At 40.9% G+C, this 22341-nt stretch overlaps 1 long non-coding RNA gene across 1 annotated transcript in view; it reads right to left on the bottom strand.

Annotated features, from left to right (window-relative positions):
• The window catches only part of LOC118523899 (uncharacterized), a 46127-nt gene extending 27914 nt beyond the window's left edge, over positions 1-18213 (bottom strand). Inside the window, exons 1-3 of the long non-coding RNA XR_004911314.2 lie at positions 17897-18213; positions 16127-16257; positions 15757-16033 (exon numbers count right to left, since the gene is read on the bottom strand). This is a non-coding gene — a long non-coding RNA (uncharacterized LOC118523899). The remainder of the gene's footprint in view (positions 1-15756; positions 16034-16126; positions 16258-17896) is intronic.
• Positions 18214-22341: the final 4128 nt, after the last annotated feature.

Below are 22341 nucleotides of genomic sequence, written 5' to 3'. Positions count from 1 at the left end.
CTTGGAAAATTTTAGAGTCAATTTTTAAAAATTGAATTTAGAGGCCTTGGGAGATTCACCAACGCAGGTGCTAAAAGACAGCCAGCTCTACTGTGGCTGAGATATTTCCAGGGCTGCAATATAGGTGGGGGGGGGGGGGGCAGAGGCAGAGGGGGGGGATTAGGATTTCCCCCTTCCTGAGAGAAAGCTTTTTCAGAGGGGGAAATGCCTGCTTCCTTTCTGGGACCTGGTTGCCCAAGGCTATGTGGGGAGAGAAAAGGTTATTTCAAGTACTTGGATACTTCTACACTTGTACTTCCCAAGAAAATAAAACACTTCTTCAAAAACTTGACAGCCTACAAGCTAGCAGATGTTCATGTGTGGCCCTAGCTGAAAACGCCTTATCTAAGTGAATTTTCATTTGCAGCTTGAATTACCTGGTTTCTCTGGCTACAGTGATCAGATTAACTGAATCGTTGCCAAATCTACACTCGATTTTTTTTCTTTTGCTTCTTGAACATACTCTTAAGCCTAAACAAAGAATGGGAAGCATGTCCAATGGGTACAACCAGAGTTTTTACAAGCACAACTTGTGACCTCAAAAGCCTGCAATGACCCTGCGGTCTCGAGGCCAAGTACATCTACTCTCAGCATTAAAGAAAATGTCCTTGTGTAGAAGGGAGCAAGAGAAGGGCCTGAGTAGAATTATCTCTACAGTACAAGTCAGAATTATCAATGCATGGGTGGTCTGTAAAGGCTACGACCGTGTATAGGCACGTTTTGAAGAGGTGCATGCTGTATCCGCAAAATAAGGCAGGAGGAAGGGGACATGGTTAATAGTTTGGTGCAGTAAAGGGGCAGGGGCAGGCTAAGGAGTGGCAGGCAGCCGCCCCAGCGTAGGTCCACCCTCCCCATTCAGGTTGCATGTTAGCTTCACTGTGGACTGCTGCTTTTCTTTCATGCTAGCCATTTTCACTGGTTTTCACGAGTCTGTGAAGGTCACAGGGGTTAAAGAGCTCTGCGATTGTCAGGTTGGGTCAACTGCCCCAACAACCCCCCAAATCTCAATGGCTTTACACAATACAAGTAGATTTCTTGCTCACGTCACGGTCCAGTGGTGGTCAGCAGAACACTCCACTGCGACTCCTTCTATTCAGAGCCTGGGAGACCCTAACACTGTCCCTGAAGGCAGGAGGCAGGCTGCGGAGGGCTGAGCATGGCCACGCCTGGAAACTGTGCACATCCCTTCTGCCCACATTGCATTGGCCGAGCTTCATCCCACAGCTGCTCCTGGCCCCGAGAGCGAGGCTGGGACATGTGGCCTAGTTGTGTGTGCCCAGAAGGAAAAGGCAAACAGTTGGTGACTAACTAGCAGACTCTGCTATAAGCCAAAAAACGGGGGGGGGGGGGGAGGGGGAGGAGGGGACTCGTTCTTTACTGCACAAAACTATTAACAGGAACTTTGTCACACAGACACTCTCCACAACTCTTTTGCAAAGGTCTCAGGAAGGGCAGCTAGCTCTTTCAAAAGAAGCCTCGGAGATTCCTGAGGCTAAAGCCCGCTGCATACAACAGGCCCAGAAGCTGGTGTGTTTGGGGTCCAGCAGAGAAGACATCAAACTGCCTGCCTTTAATCCCTGGCACTCTAGTGTTAGGAGGTGATTCTGTGTGCAGAAAAATAAAGAAAACTGTGCTTTTTGTCAGCGGAAAGTCTCGTTCTCCCTGAGGTGAGTCAGGAAAGGAAGCGAAGGGAAAAGTGTCTATTTCTGGGTGCTGCCCAGAGCCACCTGCCAGAGAGACGCAGCTGCAAGCACGCCGCAGGGCCGTCCACGCACCTGCACACCGAGCCGCGCGCCGGTGTCCGCACCGTGCGCCTGGGCCTCCTTTCTGAACGTTTCCAGAAGCAGAACCACATATGACAGCATTTCCTAAAGTGTTAAGTAGCCCTTCTAGGATTCCAATAAATAAAATATTCCAGGCAAGAAAAGCACTCATCTACATAAAAGAAACTTCATCCAGTTTGCCAAATTTAACTCTTATATTTAAATGCATGTTATGAGAAGCAAAATATCTTAGTCTTGCCTCTAATCCTATTTACCAAGCGGTGGTGGTCCCTTGGTCATTAGAAACCACATCCTATCTAAATACTTTCGAGGCTTAGGAGGAGGACAGTTGCCAGGTACAGTAAACACTGGATTAAAGTGATATTACCAAGCGCTATTTTATGAGCCCATTTAAAATGGTAACCTGGCAACCAGCTTGCTTTTGTCCAAATGGATTACATAGCCATAATTTGCACTCAGAATTTCCAAATAAGTTTCTTAAAAACAAAAGACACTTCCAAGTAAATATTTAAATGGGCACACACTTGGAAAATGTTCAAAGAGAACGTGCCATCCCACAAAGAACTATGTTGTTCTAGAAAAACGCTTGCCAGAATTTCTCCAATTAAGCAATTCAAAATGAAACAAGGATTATGATTAATGTAATTTTATGTACTGGGGGGTTCCAAAACTTAAAAAAAAATAAAAGAAAGTAAACTGAGCTATTAGGATAAATTAGGGAATGAACAAACCAACAGGACCCTGCTATTTGGGTTACTTGGGAGAAGCAGAGCATCAGACTCCCTCATACAGAGATCCTTTATGACCATTCGTTCACTGGTAGGTAATGAGCACCTACCTCATCTATATCTGGCACTGGGTGGGCCCTGAAGATATTAATGGTAAACAAAACAGACATAGGACCTGTCTCCTCAAGCTTAGCTTTCAGGCATTGACAATGGATGACATCTTCCCACTGGGGAAGAATAACATATTCTGGGAGTTTATATCTCCTTAGGCTGCAGCATCAGAAAAGACATTCCAGAAAAAGTGACATTCAAGCTGAATCCTGAAAGGTCAGTTAGAGCAAGATAGGCGAAAACAGATAAGAGGGGCTGGAGTTGGGAGATAATTCTTCAAGATTCTACAGCTTGTGCAGAAAGACCTAAAAGCCAGAGAGACCATGGCGAGTTACAAGAATTCAAAGAAGTGAGAATGTCTGGAAAATAGTGGTCAGGGGCCAGAGTGATGAGAGAAGGGGCTGCAGAGACGGGCAGTGGGTAGATCAGAGGAGGAGCGTTGAACACTGGGACAGAAACCAAAAACACGTGCAACACTGACAACTATAACAACATAATATTTATTCCCCCTACCCTTTTAATGGCCAAAAAATGTCTGTCCTATTTTAACAAGAAATGCAAGGTAAAACTTTTGGACAGATAAATAAAGCAAGTGCAACTTAAAACTAGAATCACTTTCCTAGTAAAATCCAAGGAAAGGCTTTTTACTGGAGATTAGACCCTTGTTGGAAATTGTGGCTGGTCTGAACTAACAACCGGTACTTACTGAGTATCTACTACGTTTCTATCCTGTGCTGGTTAGGCAACTGGGGATAACAAAAGACATATATTTGCTGAATCAATCAATGAAAGACATTTCAGACAAAAGCATTTCTCCTTAAGGCACCTAGTTGTAGAAATAAATCCAGAAACCATGAAGCAACTGGGGATAATTGAACGTTATGCTGGGTAGCCTGATCTGAATCCAGGAAAAGGAATGATCCGGTGGACAGAATCTTCTCGGAGAAGCTGATGCTAGAATTGGGCCTTGAGGTATGGATGGACAATAGAAATGGGAGAGGAATCGGGGTCATGGAGAAAGTGTGAGAAGAAGCCATAAACCAGGCAGAGAAACCCAGGTGAATGACCACATAGGCGGAGAGTGTGTATGTCAAATAGGACAGGAGCCAATCAAAAGTCGGATGCTTAACAATACCTGTGTGCCTTGCCAGACCAGGCAATAAGGAGGAATCAAACCAGGAACTACCAGGTTTCCATCTTCAAGGAGAAGGTGATCGACCTGAGGTGCATAAACATGCAAAAATAAACAGAGAACCTTATAAAACAGACATATGCAAGAAGACAGCAGGTGCTTGGCAGAAAAGACTTAACACTAAAACTAAGTTTTTAATACTGCACGATTTGAGCTTGAAAGATCCTTTGCAGTTGCTTTGGCCACAGAGGGAGATAATCACACATGTCTTATACATATAAGTGTACCCATGGTTATGATGTTTTAGGTGCTAGCTTTTGCTCACTTATTTTTTTTATAAGGCTTAAAGAATCATTTGGGGTCAATACTCTTCTATTAATTTAAGTCAGGAGTTTTTTGTTTTTGTTTTTGTTTTTGTTTTTTTGTGCTAGAAGGATGGTATCTGTTCTCTGCTGCACTTGGACTAAACTCTCAATTTCATGAGATCATATATAGGTACACTTATGCAAGGTTTGCTTGATGGTCCTAAGATGCTGGCGAAAGAAAGCTTTCCTGATATCCCAGGCAATGAGAATACCCGAGTCAGTTACAGGAGATGTGTATAGTTCTTGAGAGCATGGTGCTCTAGGCAAGTCTGTCTCACAGGGCACAGGGTTAATTAGTGTTTATTAAGTAGTTCAAAGACTTAAAAAAAAGAAAAAGAGGACTGAGTAGCAGCAGGGTAGGGAGGCGGAATTTTTCCTTTTTCTGGTTCCCACTTTCCTTCTGGCATCCAGGCTCTCAGACAACCTTCTACCACCCCGTGGCTTTGGCTACATCTGGAATCCCTTAACTTCTTTGACCCCTTTCCGTCTGTTTCTAGACTTGAATTCAGCAAAAGAGATGGAGTAGTTGGACTCTACCTTAGTCTCCTTTGAATAATAATAGTTACGTTTTAGAGAGTGCGCTCATATTGCCTAGCACTGTGCTAGGTATATTCACAGACATCATCTCATCAGAAGATCATAACGACCCTATGAGCCAGAGGCCAGAGTCTTAAATAACTTGTCCAAGGCTACACAACAAGGAAGTGGCAAAGCCATAGTCCAGATTTAATTCTGTTTGGGTCCAATGTCCAATGTCCAATGTCTTTCTCCTCTTTCTGCTTGACTACTTCTAGAGATCAGACTAATAGTAAGGACCTCAGTGCAATTTATAAGCCCTTTCATGTAAGTCAGGTTCAATATTGATCATCTCCAGTAGGCAAAACTTCTTTTGAAATAACTGCTAGCCAAAAATGGCAGCACAAGATTTAAGCAAATAATTCACTGAAAATATTTTGAGGGATTATGAACTTATATTTATTCTACTTCCCCATCTATCTCGGCCTTATCCACATCATACAAGATCTATATGTTGATAGCTCATCTGTTCTAATGATCCAATAGGCCAGCAGGCAGAAGGACTCCATGCTCCCAATGCTTTCACTTAAGTCTGGGCTCTTCTTTTGGGCTGGTGAAATCTTCTAAGATGGGAACAATACCGATTGTCTCAGAGCCTGAGCTTAGTCACATTCAAACATCTATTTTGCTTCCATTCCAGAACTGTTGTAGGAACCAAGGAAGAAAATGAATATGAAAGTACTTTGAATATTGCAGAATTATAGTTTAAAGTCACTGAGCCAGAAAATTTAAGGCACTGACATCTTGAATTTATCTGTTACTAATAATTAAAACTAACTTTAATTGTTTTTGCTATACATGGAAGAAAAATAAAAGCTTGAGATGAAACATGTTCTATAAAGTGTTGAGGTTTGGGGAACTAATTCTCTGATTTGGTACAACATATCAGTATGCATACAACTCCTGGACAGAGAGCAAAGATTAACTTATGAATGTCTGCTCACTGCTAGCATCAATTTTTATCTGTAGCAATATAAAATGACCTAATAAGAGTCATATTTTCTCTGTAAAATAGGTAGTGATGAACTGATGTGCAAATACACTGTTTTACATGCATTGGTGATGAAGAAAAAATAAGACTGTCCAGCCAGTGACCAATATATCAGTCAAGACCAAATTAACTCCTACCAAGAGTCTCTCTATAGAGCTGGACAGCAACTTTTGCCTCTGGTAAGAAGTCTGCCAAATTATCTTTCTTCTGATTCTCTACTCGCAGTCATTTAATGAACCTCATAAAAGCTAATATCCCAATTTAGCAGCTCCCCCCACCTTGCGTTTCACTAAGAAAACAGATCGTGCAATAAAATAAACACGCATACTGTCTTGAGGCAAAGGTATATTCTGTATATGATTTTAATAAAAACATGTTTTTCTTTGTGAAAGAAAAAAACACCTAGCGATAGCCTAAAAATATAACACAAAACAATCTGAAGAAAGACCATCTGACTCAAATATCAGAATCCTGGTGCTATCTCAAATTACCACCATTTCTTTCCATCAGTTAAATTCAAGACAAGGTTTATGTCTAAAGCAAAGGCAGAGCACATATCACAGGATGGCGTGGAGGTGTTCAAAGGGCACTCTTAAAGCCCTAAGGGAGAAGTTGTGTGGAACCATACCAGAATGATGACATTTCTATTGCTTTCTAGGCCACAGTAGTTACTGCGTCAACTGAGTGGGAAGGAGCTGGGGAGACATCAGTCCATTCAAGCACAGTTTACAGAGTTCTGCTTCAGTCAGAAGCTAGCAAAGAGTAATGAGGAAGCTCAAGAAGAATTCTGGGGATGGTCCATAGTTTCCAGTCCTCCCCCCATGCAGAGATTCTGAACTGCTGGAGAGTCATATCGAGGAACCCCAACCAAATGGGACATTTGATCAACCTCCACTCTCATCCCCTCTTCAGGAGAATGCAGATTGGAATCTGGTGAGACCTCTGAATTCAGAGGCAACTTCTGAGGATGAGTTCCCCAGTTTTGTAAAAACAGAGCCATCTTCCTAGTTGAGCAGGGCTTGGAAGAGTAACTTCCAAGGGGAGGGGGGGCGGCATGAGCGTGCGTGTGCGTATGCATAATGCACCAAATACTGTACAATTAACATCTATATAACAGTTACATGATATTAATGAAAAGCAAATCAGGTGACTCTCCCTCATCAATAATTCTGTTTCAATGTAAATATTTATATGACTGCTCATAGTAGAGACACGGTAGCATAAGTGATTACTTCCCTTGTTTCAATATTACCTTCTTCGCTTTAATTCAACAGCCTCCTGACATGTTCTTCCCTCTCTCTGGTTCCTCATGAGCACAGTCACTGCTGCCACGATCATACCTGCCTCTTCTGTCTTCTCACTGGACCTGGTGCCTTTATGACACTGCAGTCAATTGGAATTCTATACATATTTATATAGTTAATTAATATTTGCTCACTCCACAGTACTGAAAGCCCACAGTAGCAGGAACTGCATCCCTCTTACTTTTTTGCTGTGGTTATAACACGACTATCATAATTCTGGTACATAGTAGGTGCTCAGGAAATATTTATCAAACAAATATACAAGTTTATTGAAACGTACATCAAGTTTTTTGCTAACCACTATGAGGGATTTACAGATAAATTAGATAGGATTTAGAAGGAGAAATAAGATATGTACACAGAGAACTCTACTGCAAAGCAGTATGTCATCAATATTATAGTGGAGATATAAGTACTAAGGAAGTAGTGTATGTGGAGAGGGTGATTAATTCTGGCCACAAATGAAGACAGAATGATTCTATTACATAAACACTCATTAGCTTGAGTAGAGATCTGTAGACAGTGTGTAATCCACTAACTTATTGATGACTGATGCAGAATACCTGTTTTGTTTTGTTTTTTACATTGGTATATACATCAGAGAATGGAACGCCAAACTGAATTTTTACTTTACATTCTAGAGGAAGAAGGCATTATATAAACAACCGTACATAATGGAATAGAAGTACTAATTAGGAAAGCACGACTTCTACATCATTGTAATTTTGCTCTCCAGATCCCATTGAAGTGTAAGCATTAATTAATGAATAATTTTAAGCTCCTTTAAAGTTATTTGTTGACTGTCGTTATTCACATTTGAACATTTTAAATAAATAGAACATTTCTTATTTAAAATGTAATGGAAAGATTTAAGAGAAATCATAGTCAATGAAGATAAAGTTGTAGCAAACACACACTCACATGCTGCTGCTAGGAGAGAAATTTGATATGTCATTTCTGAGGAAATTAACCTTAATATGTTCATACTCTCTAATCAAAAAATTCCATTTCCATGTATGTATATTCTAAATATTTATAGATGAGATGTTTATGGAAATTTTTATCTATAATAGTAAAGAGTTAGGAACAGCCATAATTTGAAAAAATAGAGAACTGGTTAAATCTTGGAAATTAAGAAGCCATGAAAACCATGATTGAAGAAAGCATTTTCTCGTTCTTCAAGCCAAATGAAATCGTACATGAAATCCTAATATGGAAAGAACACGAGAGTTAAACTTCCCTGATTAAAATGTCCCAGGCAACCCAATGTCTTCTGCATCCACCGTCTCAACACAGTTCACGGTACACAAACTGCTGCTGAGGAAGAATATTAATTGATGTGGGTTTTTTTTTTTAATTAGGCTCTTATAAAGTCCTACAGGGAAGATGAGAAGACAATCTCATTTGAAAATACATAACAAAATACTACCAGTGTTTGTCTCTGAACAATGAGATTACTGTTCATTTGCTTCTTCTGCTCTTTTATATTCAGCAAGTTTCTAAAAACAAAAATGCATTAACTTTGTAAACATGGGGAAAGTTATTTTAAATAATAAATGTAACCCAGTATTTTTATTTTCAAAGCAACACTGCTTAAAATGGAATATTCCTGCACTTTTCCCAATGATCATTCCTGCTAAGTGCCCTTCCAGGAGCAGAGGAAAATCTCTGCAGGGCTCCCGTGGCCCTCATCCCGGGTATTTTCCTCTTCAGCTGAATTAATGTAATCCAGAGAAATGTGTGCCAATACTGGATCCTAATAGACATGATAATGATTATACGGAATTTTATTTTTGAAATTGTGAAAGAGTGCATTATGAAGGAAAATCATCCTCTAAGTGAAGCTCTCACAACAAAATTAACTCATACAAATATTTGGTTAGGCAGATGCTATCTGAGTTTGCAAGTGCCAAATGGGAGGTGTTCTTTCCCAATATCAATTGTGGTGCTTAAATGTGTTTTCTTCCAGAATAAATAAGTTTTTTTGAACAGGATTTCACCAATAAGCAACCGTACAATCAGTGATGCCTGTTTGGCATGTGTGGGAAGTGTTGGCTTAAGAGGAGTCTGGAAGGCTATCCGTTGCCATCATCTGTGTATTCTTGGTCCACAATGAGGCAAAACAGAGGAGTGCCTCTTTTATTTTATTTTATTTTATTTTATTATGTTATGTTAGTCACCACACAATACATCATTAGTTTTTGATGTGGTGATCCACGATTCATTGTTTTCGTATAACACCCAGTGCTCCATGCAATATGTGCCCTCTTTAATACCCATCACGGGGCTAACCCAGGAGTGCCTCTTTACACTCACCCTAGAGCTTTTCCTTTGGTAGATCCTGCCAGTATCAGCCAGCTGTTGGGGGCTTGTTTGCAAGTATTATTATAATTCTGGCTGCCTCTGTGGTCTACTCTTATTTACATAACAGTTTTCATTAAATAGATTCATGTTTTTGCCAGAATGCTGTTAAAGGTATTTTTAGATCATGCCATGCATGGTAAATGATCACGAGCCACATGTCAGTACAATGAGAATAAAGGCATGTTACCAAATTTTAGTTAGGTGATATTATCTACTACTCCACTGCCCAGAAATGCTGTGGGCATGCAGCCTTGTCTCTTGGTAGAAAGAGAAGCCTGGAGAGTGTTATAGGGATGTTAGGGACAGAGTAGTGCCAACTAAAAATTTCCCCTAGACTTACCCAGAAATATTGAAAGAAGATTAAAAGGGACTATTTTTTGATGATGTGGTTCAATACTAGTCAATACTAGTCAAATAGCCTAGGGGCCAGCCAACAATTCCCCTCGTCCTCCCAGTAGTATTTGTCTCCTACTTTGGGAATTACTGTTCTAGAATGATGCTGCGACCACATGTAGTCACCAGTTATTGTCTTCTTGCCCATGTCTCTCTCTTCCCATTGTAAAGAGAAACATCCACCTCTCAGGATCTTTGCTTCAGTTCATTCACTCAGCTCTTGCTCAGTTCTCATGCTCAGAGGAAAGAATGGGGTTCTGTATCTTTCTGGCTCTCTCTTATGTTTTCTTGTGTGTCTTTGTGAGCCGTTTAATTTTTTAGCTTTTCTTGAGACAAATGCTATATTCAAATTCAGCCAGGTGCTTTGCTTACCACTGAGCCTGGTATATTTTTGAGGCCCTAAATAAATAATAAATAATGCCAAATCTTACTTTACTACACTTATGTGCTGACAATTTAGTATCTGCACGGGTACCAGATGATGTCATGGCTGCGTGCTTTAAGACTTTCTTTATTACAGCCATGATAGCATTATTTTTAGCACAGCAGGTGTCAAAAAGGTTTATTTTGAAAGAAAGAAAACATAAAAATGAATTATTTATGTGAGTTAAATCAAAATGTACTTGATATAAATGTTTAATCAGTTTTTCACCAACTTCTTTCCATATGCTCTGCCCTGCTCGGTGGTGCAATTCTAATGGAATTACTAAATATATCTTAATAGCTCAGCATACAGCATTATGCAATGGTACTTACACAAGAGGAATTTTTCAACTTATATTAAACAGGTCAAATAATAAAAATTCTGTAAGATGCTCACTGTTTTTACAGAAGATTATTATTCGATTGGCTTAGAAAAATTCAGTAAGTTTGACACTTAAAATGTGCTACGTTGACCATATTTAAAGTTTCTCATTCCTTAAAAAAGATGAGAAGATTAGAAAATAACTTTAATTTTGACTGTAATTGCAAATGTTTTTTTTTCCCCCTGCTTTCATAAGTAATCAGCAGATTTGCTGTTACTCCTGGAATATAAATGTTACAGAATTAAAATAAGGATTCCAAGAAAGACTACACCATGACTAAAAGACAATTTTTATATTATGGAAGAAACTGAAAACCTAGGACAGGACCAATATTTTGTAGTCTCTGCCAGCTTCTCCATTGACCTTCAACTAGTTGCTTCCATATTTTTCTTTAAATTACCTACTTTTTTGAGATCTGTAAAGTCCAACTCATTTTTATTATGTGCACTTTTTAAGCAAAATCAATGTCTACAAAACACTTGTTATTTTTATATGCAGATGCTTCACACATAGAAATCTTCCAATTTTTAAGGTTATAATCTAGGAGAGAGTCACTCAAGTAAAGGGTTCATGTCCAAGTCAGACGCTGATTTCTTAAGAGAGCTCTCAAACTTCAACTGAGCTATTCTGATAGTAATGATCAAAATTATAATGTCTGTCAATGTTCATCGACGGCTGTCCACATGCCAGAAAAGTGTTCAACATTCTCCACATTCACTTCAAGATTTTCTCCACATAACCTTATATGGTAGATGCCAACCATAACCCTGTTTCCCAAAGAAATAGCGGGAACACTAAGAAGGGAATAAATTTATATTTGAAAAGAGAAAGCAAGAAGGTATATTAGAAGTAGCAGTTAGGTGAAAGAAACTGAAGATGATTTGGGGTTGAGGATCAACAGGTAAACCTATGGCATGATTTTGGGCAAATAACTCCAGCAATAACAGCAATACATGTGCATGCATATACTCTGCTCACCACACCTGAATAAAAAAAGGACCAGCAGCAGAGACAACTCAGGGGAGAATGGCTACAATGAAAGAGCTAGAGGCTTTCTTCAGGCAATAGACTAAAAAAAAATTATAGACTTTCAGTGTGGAAGGCTAAACACAAAGCAAGAATATTTAAAAGAGGATTAAATGGAGAGTGTGAATTTGATGGTAAAGAATTCTTTACCAAATTCTGGGGGACCGGCAGTAGAAGAAAGTCCTCAATGTTTGAAAAAAAAATACTTGGGGAAAAAAGAGGAAGCATTTATGGGCTAACTTACTCAATAAATAAATGTAAGGTAGAGATTATTAGAGAGCACCAAAGGGAAAGCAAATGAGTCCAAAAGGGTTAGGTGGAATGATCTGGCATCCAGCTGAGCACATTTTGCAGAGGATATAGAAATATTTCCCACATTTTCTGCAGCTAACCTCATGAAGCACCAACATTTCCTGCCACATAGCAGCGACAGCGTTGCCAAACCCAAGAAATATGGAACTTGATTCCATAAAGGGCGGGGAGGGGGAGGTTATTATAGATGGAGACAAACCATCAGAGAGAAAGCCTCTGCTCTGTGGCTGTATATGGTAATGCCCAACACACCGATGAGGATTTACTCCTGACTTCCTGGCACTGTGTATGTGGCAGGGGCTTCATGGATTTTTGTTGATAGGACAGGCCACTCATCACCCCGTGGATACTGTTAGAGGAATCAGAGGAAGAATCTGGTTTCCTGAGACTCTCTGGACATTTTGAGAAGGAACACCCGTTCTAAACGTCTCTTTCCTACTCTAATCCCCGCCTTCTTCTTCCTGCAGGAGAAAGTGTAGTAACAACAGTAAGTAGTGGCTAATGGTGGAAATAACTGAGGGTTTATTGCGTGCCAAACACTTTGCTAAAGTCTTTCAAACACTGCTGCGTTTTATCCACTTTATTGCTTCATTTTATTCATGTCAAGAGAACCCTCTTTTTCTGGTGATAGCATCCCTACCACCCATACCAGACCCAGTGTTTTCCACTCCTTATTGACATGACCCCACGTTCCCCTGGCTTCATGGGTGAAAATGGGGTCCAGCCCATTTGTTGCGGGCATTCCATTCTGGACATCGTGACAGGTTCAGGGACAGAAAATGTTCCAAGTCAATCTCAGGATAATTTGTCAGGGTATCTTCGGTGGAATAACTGGAAACAAGAAACTCTTTCTACTGGGTCACTATGTATAAGGGTGAAATAAGCCTGGAAAAGCAGAGCTGAGAACGTGGAAGGGAAAGCAGAACAATGAGAAGGAGACCAAAAGTGAGAGCGTTCATGCGTGTTCGCGCCTGCACATGAGACTAGGATTGGCGGAGTGGGTGGAGGTGGAGTCCCAGTTTCAGCCCCTGCATTTAGACAGGCTTGAAGTTTTCCGGGATGCCAGCCACAGAATTTTTGTTTCTGATTTCTTAAGCATTTCTGAGTCGAGTGTCTGTTATTCTCATAATCCTTACTATTAAGAGAAAAAAAAACTTTATGAAAAATGCATTATTACTCTTTTACAGATGAAAAAGTTTGCCTCAGAAAGATGTATTCAAGGACTCACTATTCTATCTGGTATTGTCTGACATCTTTATAAATCTTATTCGACCTTTCTCAGATTTTGATTTTCAATTTTTGTATATGAGTCTGTTCGTTCATCCTTAGTTGCATCTATAATTTTTTTCCTAATTATTCTTTAATAAAGAAGTTTTAGACTATACAAGCAATATACTAAAGTCACAGTCTCAAAATTATCGCTTGAAGATTTTCATTGTTCATTGTCCTGACTCACCTAGGCAGAAATCCACCTGAAAAATGGTTTGCATTCACAATTTCTTCAGCTCATGGTTTGCAGAACATTTGTAAATGAGATGTGAATATTTATAGACATTTGTGACATTACTACTGCATTTAGAAGCTTTTATACCAAATTATAGATTCATGTAAAGGTTATAAATTAGAAGCTTTACAGAAAATGTCTAAATATTTATGAATTTAACTACATTTAGGAATAAATTTGCAAATTTTACATTTGCTATTTTTTCACATTTATGAGCAAATATGAGTTTTCTAATAATCTATCAAAATGAGTCGGCACTCAGAAAAGCACAAACCCCAGATGGAAATGTTGTCTTCATTTTCTCTGGGCGTCTCCCTCCCCCTCTGTCTCTGTCTCTGTCTCTTTCCTCTTCTTCTCTCTCCCTGACTCCTTTCTCCACCAGAAATAAAATGTACAAAATCCACCAAGGAGATTTCAGTGCTTCTGACAATCCCTGGTATTTATGAGTTGTCAATCATATTATCTCTTTATTTTTAACTCTCTAATCAGTCATCCATCAACCATCAGCATCCAGAAAAAAAAAAATTACACTCTGGAACTCTTAAAACATCAGTATCTAACCCTTTAGGTTATGCTGAGCTCCAACTGAACATACTTGGCACGGACTCAAATGAAGCCACAGTTCTTATTGGCCACACCCCTGGGGGAATAGACATGAATAGAACTCTCAAGATGTTCTGCTTCTGCGCACTTCACCATTGGGAACTAAGGGAGGGAGAAGACCATCACAACTCCTTGTGTTTCCGCTTACCACCCTATTGCCCTGCAGTACCCTCCATGCAGCTCATCAGCCAGCACTCAGGCCACCCACTACATGACTGCTCATATCCAGGGATCTTCCCTGCACCCCACTGCGGCCATTGGGCCACTACATTGGACCTGGTCATCACGAATAACCACATCAACACTGAAATTTCAACTTATATGCATCTTACTCTTGAGCCCCACCTTCAAGTCCAATTACTCTTGAACATTTCTTTAGCCTCCCTGAGACTTTCGATTCATAAAAATGACTGTCTCATCACCATCCTCAGTCTGTCATATTACCACTTTCCTCCTTACTCAACCAAGAGTCCATGGTCTATCTTTATACTCATCTCCTAGCAAACACTGCTAACTGCCTTGACTCTCTCTCCCTTTTCCATCAGGCCAAGTTTCAGCCTTGATTAAATGCAAGTACCCAAGAGTTGCTGAACCTTACCGGAGACTAACATACCACTAGGCTGCCTTTAACTTCAGAAACAAAAATATCAAGGAGTACTCAACAGTGCTGACTCATCCCATCCACTGCAGAGCTGCCACCCTGCCTGTGTCACAGGGGATAGTTGAGGAAACTCAAGCCAAAGTCACACTGAGTGTTGAAATGGCCTAATAGGACTGGTTCGGAGATGGGCTTAAAATCCAATTATAGTGGATTAGACATAAGGAGAAATTTCATGTGATTTCTCACTTATTTCTGAAAGCAACTAGGGCTTCCCTCTCATGTTCCCCCACTCCATTTTGATGATGTAAGTTATGGGTAGAAAGCCTAGACTTCTTCAGCCACTTTCCCGACCTCTGCATGATGCTAACACCATGGAAGACAGAGCAGGTAAAATGCAAGAACGCAGATCCTTTCTGAGACTTGTGAGTCGCTGAATCATTCAGTGCTAGGGTTCTCCCTACCTCCATACCTTCCGGTTACATTAGGCAATACACCCTGTATTGTTTAAGCTGGTAGGAATTGAGTTTTCTTTTACATGCTATAAATAAGAATCCAAAACTGGAAGACTTTCTTACTATGACTACTCTCTTGCTGTCCACAACAACAACAACACCTTACTTTTACAGTCTCTTCTTTCATCAAACAGGGACTCATGGAATAAATGCTTGCTGCATACTGCTAAATGTCTCCTTAATAGTTCACCCCCAGGCTCCAGGGTGCTGTAGTGAGGCCAGTTAGGGGAGGTATGTGCAAGCAGCATATGGCAAGGGCCCATATATAGTGACTTTCATGGTGTTGGGCAAACACATTTTGAAGTGGCACTCAGCCTCAAAATTGTTCTTTTCCTACATGGAATCAAAATGGTCTATAAAACCCTGTCCCCTTCATCTGGGAAGGGATGATGCCATTCTTTGGTAATGGGATGCAACTGAAGCTGCCAGCAGTGTGGAGCACACATGAGAACAGAGAGCCACACTTATTTATTGCATTAGTGTGAGGGATGAATCTGTGCAGTAGACGGGAAGATAAAAGATGGCAGAAAACTACATCATAATCATAGCAGCTACCATTCTTTCAGGATCTATTACGTGGTAGGCATTGGCATTGTGCAACTTACCCAGGGTACTCTGATCTTCACAACAGTTCTACAATAGGCAATCTCCACTCTACAGATGGTGAAAACTGAGGCTGATCGATGTTAAGTGATTGCCTGAGGCCACATGGACAGCAGTGGGTTGAATGGCAGCCCCACAAAGACATGTCCATGCCCTAATCTCCAGAACTTGTGAACATGACCTTCTTTGGAAAAAAGGTCTTTGCAGATATAATTAAGTCAAACATCTGAAGATGAGATCCTCCTGGATTTAAGCATCCTCAACCTGATGACAAATGCCCTTATAAGAGAAAGACAGAGGAAGATATGAGTCACAGACATAGAGGAGAAGGTAATGGAAAGATGGGGGCAGAGATTGGAGTGATGTACCTACAAGCCAAAAAATGCCAAGGGTTGCTGGAAGCCACCTGAAGCTGGGAGAGGCGAGGTGTGGATTTTCCCCCAGAGCCTCCAGAAGGAACCAAATCTGCCAATACCTCGATCTTGGACTTCCATCCTCCACAACTGTAAGAGAAGAAATTTCCATTGTTTTAAGCCACCTGGTTTGTGGTAATTTGTTTTGGCAGCCCTGGGAAACTAATAAAAGCTGAAACTCAAACCCGCAATTGCCTGCTCTTAGGAACTCATGCTTTGACCAAAATACCACATTGAATAAAAACTACTTAAAAAGTGGAGTTTCAGTGGATAGGGGTAAGAGAACTGAGTAGTCAGTGAAATTATCGTAGAAGCTCTACAAAAGACCCCACCGTCTTATGCACACAGATCTCAGTGAGAAGGTATGGAAGAGAACAAGAACAATACAAAAGATAATGGCCACAGGGTTTTCACAAGTTTGTTAGTTAAGAGATTCTGCAATTTAGCACCAGAAAGCACTTCAGCCTACGTATGATGTGTGTGTTTTGTTCAAAAATAAATAAGGAGATACATGTATACTTAACTAGTTAATTGATTTTATACCATACTATGAGTTTAAGCATCAGCTAACACATTGGCTCCCTTTTCAAAGTTCTGAGTATAAACACTGACTTTTAGGAAAGGGATTTAACAGGTATTGAGTGACTCCTATACCAGATTCTTCATCTCAATCTTTGCAGCCCGCAAGCGTGGTTCCCTTTTTCAAAAATGTGATAGCTGGGCAAGCATCCCTAGCCCACACTAGCCCCTAAGCTGAAGCCCCAAGAAGCAAGGTAACAGCATTCAGGTCTAAACCTTAGTAGATACGCATGTTATACCTTGAACCCACTTCGTAAATGTGCATGCCAAGGTTTGAACCCACTTTTCTCTGAATCCAAATTCTGTATTTTCTCTACTTCAGGTTTCACCACAAAAAGTTATCTAAACTGATCAGTGGAGGTGACAGCTGCAGTTGGTATGCTGGGGACAGGCCAAGGGAGTGACCCTTCTGAAGAATGTACCCGAAGACAGACTCATCTTCCCCAGTGTGGGGCAGGACCAGCTCCACCATTTGCAGGGCCTTGTGCAAAATGACAACGCAGGACCGTTGTTAAAAAATCACCCAGAATTTTAATAGCAGAGCATTAAACTAAGCCCAGAGTTCTTATAAAGTGTGGGATCCCATGGGATGGCGGGGGGGCACACCAGGGAAGCCAGACACTTGGTTTGCAGAAGAGCAACTGAAGGGACCTTGGCAGCGAAGATCTCCTGCCTAGGTCAGCACACACTCCTATGCAGCTTCTCATGCTCTTGCAGGTTCCAGCAGTACTAAGAAGAAGTTGGGTAGAGTTATATTTTCTCAAAGCAGGGAGAATCTTTAATGCCCTGCTCTTAGTTCTTAAACAAGCAAGCTACTGCTTTGCCCTGGGTGGATCTCTGTGTTACCTTAAGGTTAAGTTCAAACACTTCAACGAAAGTATCTTTATTGCCATGGTCTCTTAGTGAGATAGGTAAGACCCTCTATTGACTTATGCATGTATTTGATCGAAGTTCATATCCTCAGATAAGAAGGATAGTAGAATGGGAAGGGGGAATATCAAATTCCATTGCCCTAGGGCTTCTGTTTAAATATACCTTTGGATTCTGTATTTCTTCTCTTTATTATTATTATTTTCAATTAGCCAACATGTAATACAGGAAAAATAAAATAAAACAGACTTGAAATTAAAAAATAAATAAACAAACCTACCTTTGGAAGTCTCAAAATTGCTAAGACGCCGGCTACACTTGCATTGCCATTTAGAGCAGTGTTTTCCAAAGTGTGTGCAACTGCAAACTATTTCGAAAGATGTTAAAAGGTAATTGCATAAAAATAGTTTTACGGTCAAGTAAGTGGGAGCTTTGTGCTAAACAGAGTGTTTTACTACAGGACGTTTCCCGGGCTCCTGCGCCGGAGTGGGCTAAGGGATGCGGCGTCTGCAGAGCCATCTTGCGGGACTGTGTTCCATGAAACACACTTTATGAAGCGCTTCTTTATGTGAAGCTGCATTGCCGGCGGCATGCCAAAGAGGGAAGGGGGAATATCATTAAACTAAGCCCAGAGTTCTTATAAAGTGATATCTTATGATATCTTAAAAATATCATAAGTCCGGGCACACTTGTTTAAGAGCTTGCTTACCTAGGAACTTCTGATTCGGCCATTCTTAGCTCATTACTTCCCCTCCCTCAGTCCCAGGTGGAGGTTGGTTACACCTGTTCTCACAGTGTCCTGGCATTTGGTGCTCAGTTTCCACCCGAGGAGCAGATTATGGCTGTGAAGATCGAAAAACATTCTCAGCTAATCTTAGCTGTGGGGTTAATACTGTTGTAGGGATCTTTCTGCAGTCTGTGCACACGCGCGCGGCTCAGAGATCCATCTAACGCTCAAAATGAGGCTCCCTGAGTCTACGCCCCGGAACCCGCCGTCACGGCGGGAACTGGCACTGTGCCTGGCTGCTCTTGTGGGGCCCAGGGCGAGCTGCGGCGTTCACCGAGACAAGTGGCTGCTGTGCCCTTCCTAATTTTAAACACGCCCACAGAGCAGAGACGGACTCGCAGTTTGATAGGTAACTATTTAGTTTGCATCAAGAGTAAACGAGTTTTCCATTCCACTACACTTGAAAAACCCACCAGGCTGTACGAGGAGCAGTCGGTGAGCAGGCAACAACCCAGTCCACGCAGCCCGCGGCTCCGAGGCCGGGGCCAGGTTCCGCGGGAGCCGCGTGCGCCCAGCGCGCACATCGAAGTTCCCGGGAGACTGGGAATATGGGGCTCACTACCCGTGTGTGCTCGGATGGGACTAACCGCTTTTGGCACTTGGGTGTGTTTGTTCATAGAAAGGGAAATTGAAATCGCAAGGGAGTGCTTATTAATAACTGGGCGATGATAGAAGAGTAATCAAAGAAATTCAACATACGAACTTCAAACTAACTTTCCTTTCTTAGCCTCAATCAAAAATCATCTTGCTAATCGTTTAAATGATTATCTCCAACCCCTTAATCTTTTTAAAGGAGAGCAGAAAAAAAACAAAAAATCGATCCACTTTTATTCAGGAAACATTTTCTTATTGGGAGAACCCATGATTTTTATTAGTATTGGTTTCTTGAATATTAAGAGCCATACTTCTGGTGATTTCTGAACAACAGCTATTGACTGCTATAAATGTTAATTCACTTGCTACTATGGCCACTGTTGAAAACACTAGAGGAATTAAATGTTTGGAGTTGAAAGATCATTTCTGGTTGTGTTATATTATTCATTCATTCATTCATTCATTCATATTACACATATATCAAACCTCCATTTTGTGCCAAGAACTCTGACAGAGAATAAGTAGGGAACACAATGGATGAGGGCCCCAACCTTATGCTGTTAAATAGTTGTCTCTGGAATCATTTGCTCCAGGGTATGACTATGGAAGGGTCATGACCAGGCCTCTTACATCTCCTGCCTCAGCTTCCCCTGGTTCTCTGCTCCCCACATCTATAGAGCATCATGGCTTACATCCCAGCTCACAGCCTCAGACCTTCCCCAATTCCTCAGCAAATTATGATTGAGGCAGGAATATATCATGGTTCTCAGTATTCTTCCTGCTATGGTAGAATTATTTTAGGAGCTTCTGGTGCTTTCAGGGGTTTGACTCTGCACTTATGCGGCTGGTTGTTGCCAGTCAAACCCAGGATATAGTCATTTTTATAAATAACCCTTCGGTTCCTGGGCCAACGCCTCTGGATTACTTTTCCTCTTCCCATGTTGGCCCAACTTGCTGTATCTTTTGACCTTCCTCTTTAGTTCAGATCTGCTAGGTTACTCAGGTTAGTGACTCTATATCTTTTTAGGCATAGACCCTTAACCTGAATCTTCTCTTAACAGTTTGTATTTCCTAAATGCCCACTTACTACTGGGCTTCCAGAACTGACCACCAAGTGGATTCCCTAGTGGTTAGAATCCTCCTGATTCTAAACTATAAGGTGAATTATGACTTAATTTGCTATAGATTTTGTACACTTGACCACTCAAAGTCAGACTCAAGCTGGAACAGAATCCCCAACCCATAGTTTCGTACTAGGCTTTCATTCGGATTGTCAGGTCTCTACTCCTTCCTCTTCCTTCTTGATTGGTGCTGCTCTACATTGGCCATAATAAACCATCCCTGTAATACAGACTTGGTGGGAGACGGCCAGGGGGGTGACTCTGGAACTGGGGAGGCTCTCAATGCGGGAAGTTAATTCCAACTACAGAGAATCCATAGCATTTATATACATTAAGCAGGCCTTAAGTTGTCATGGTATTTCATTCCTCCTAAGAAAAAGGATGATCAAATAGGCAGAAAAAAAGCTGCTTACTTGCATTTCTTTGCTGAAAAATTATAGGGAAAAAAAAAGAGCGCATATAGAGGAAGAAGGCAATTCTCTATTACTGCTTTTTAAAGACCAAGAAACAGAAGCAGCTAGAAGATATCCACTAAATGATACTCTGGCTAAAGGGGGGAGTAAGAGGAACAAGAAAGGAAAGCAGATGTGTCAGCGCTATAATGAAATACCAGCCTGGGTGGGTTAAAGAAATTTATTATCTCATGGTTCTGTAGACTAGAAAACCAAATTCAAGGTGCTGTCAGGGTCGGTTTCTGGTGAGGCCTCTCCTCCTAGCTTGAAGATGGCCACCTTTTTGCTCTGTCCTGACATGGCCTCTCTTTGTGGGCCTGGAGAGTAAGTTCTGGCGTCTTCCATCTTCTGATAAGGACAACAATGCTATCTGATTAGGGCTCCACCCTTATGATCTCATTTAACCCTAACCCCCTCCTTAAAGGCTGTATCTCCAAATACAATCACATTGGTAATTAGGGCTTCAACATATAAATGGGGGGGTGGTAGACAGAATTCGGTTCATAACAATACCTAGTGAATGAGCAGAACATAGCCGCTCTGAGCAATGTGGGGTCATTTGCCCAGTGGTTAAAAAGACAGACTCTGGATTTAAATAGGCATGACTTTGAATTCCAGTTCTCCAATTTTATTTACTTATTTTTTCATTTAATCATTGAATGAATATTTATTAAGCATATGTATATGAAGGCTTTGTTAAATAGTTTAAGCACCCTGGGGTGAATAGAGCAACCCAGCAAACACCATCTCTGTCTTCAGTGGGAAGTTCAGTGGGAATATTGGTCAATAATCAAAAAACCCTACAAATATATAATTCCCTGCTGTGAGATCTCATACAAGTTACTCGAGCATTATAAGGCTCAATTTCGGGGCACCTGGGTGGTTCTGTGGGTTAAGCATCTGCCTTCGGCTCAGGCCCTGATCCTGGAGTCCTGGGGTTGAGCCCCACATTGGGCTCCCTGCTCAGTGGGGAGTCTGCTTCTCCCTCTCCCTCTGCCCCTCTCCCCTGCTCATGCTCTCTCTCATGTATGTTCTCTTTCTCTCAAATAAATAAATAAAATCTTTAAAAAATAATAAACTGAAAAAAGTTATTTAAAAAAATAAGGCTCAATTTCTTCATCTGTAAAATGGGCCAGTAATAGCATCTGCATCATAGTGTTTTGTAGGAAATGAAATGTTAAGATGCATATAAGACACAACACAGTGCCTGACATGGAGGTAGTACAAACAAGCAAACAAACAATAGAAAACAGCAGTACAGTATCTCCTAAATCCTTAGAAGAGACCCTCCCATCAAGAGGAAAATAATGGATTGTAGATTGGTAAAAACCAATGAATCACTAGTTACTACAGCATTCTTCATGTGAACACTAATGGAGCATAAAGATATGGGACAATGTTGTCTTTCTCTTACCTTTGTCAGGCCACACATCACATGTCCAGAGGAGTGCTGGACACCCTCATGAAGCCACGTGTGAAAGATAGCGCTCCTCAGTTCATCCTCTTTTTCCTGACTTGTAAAGCAAACAGTCTGCTCCCACGAAATAGTTCTGTGAATAGTTGTCCTCATCTGTAAAAATAAAGGTGTAGGAGAGAGAATTCTTAAGCCTCAGAATCCTAGGCTTTAAATAAGATTAATGATTAAGATTAGTAAAATAGCATGGTGATACAGCCTTATTTTATGTGACATAAGGACCTTGATAATCAGACCAAAACCCAAAACAAAAGAAGAACCAATCATTTCAAGTGGACTTAATATGTGAAGTTGCAA

This window comes from Halichoerus grypus, chromosome 5 (assembly GCF_964656455.1).
Source record: "Halichoerus grypus chromosome 5, mHalGry1.hap1.1, whole genome shotgun sequence".
In the NCBI taxonomy this organism is placed as follows: domain Eukaryota; kingdom Metazoa; phylum Chordata; class Mammalia; order Carnivora; family Phocidae; genus Halichoerus; species Halichoerus grypus.
Note: the sequence above shows the minus strand (reverse complement) of the source record. Positions and strands in the feature narration are given on the sequence as shown.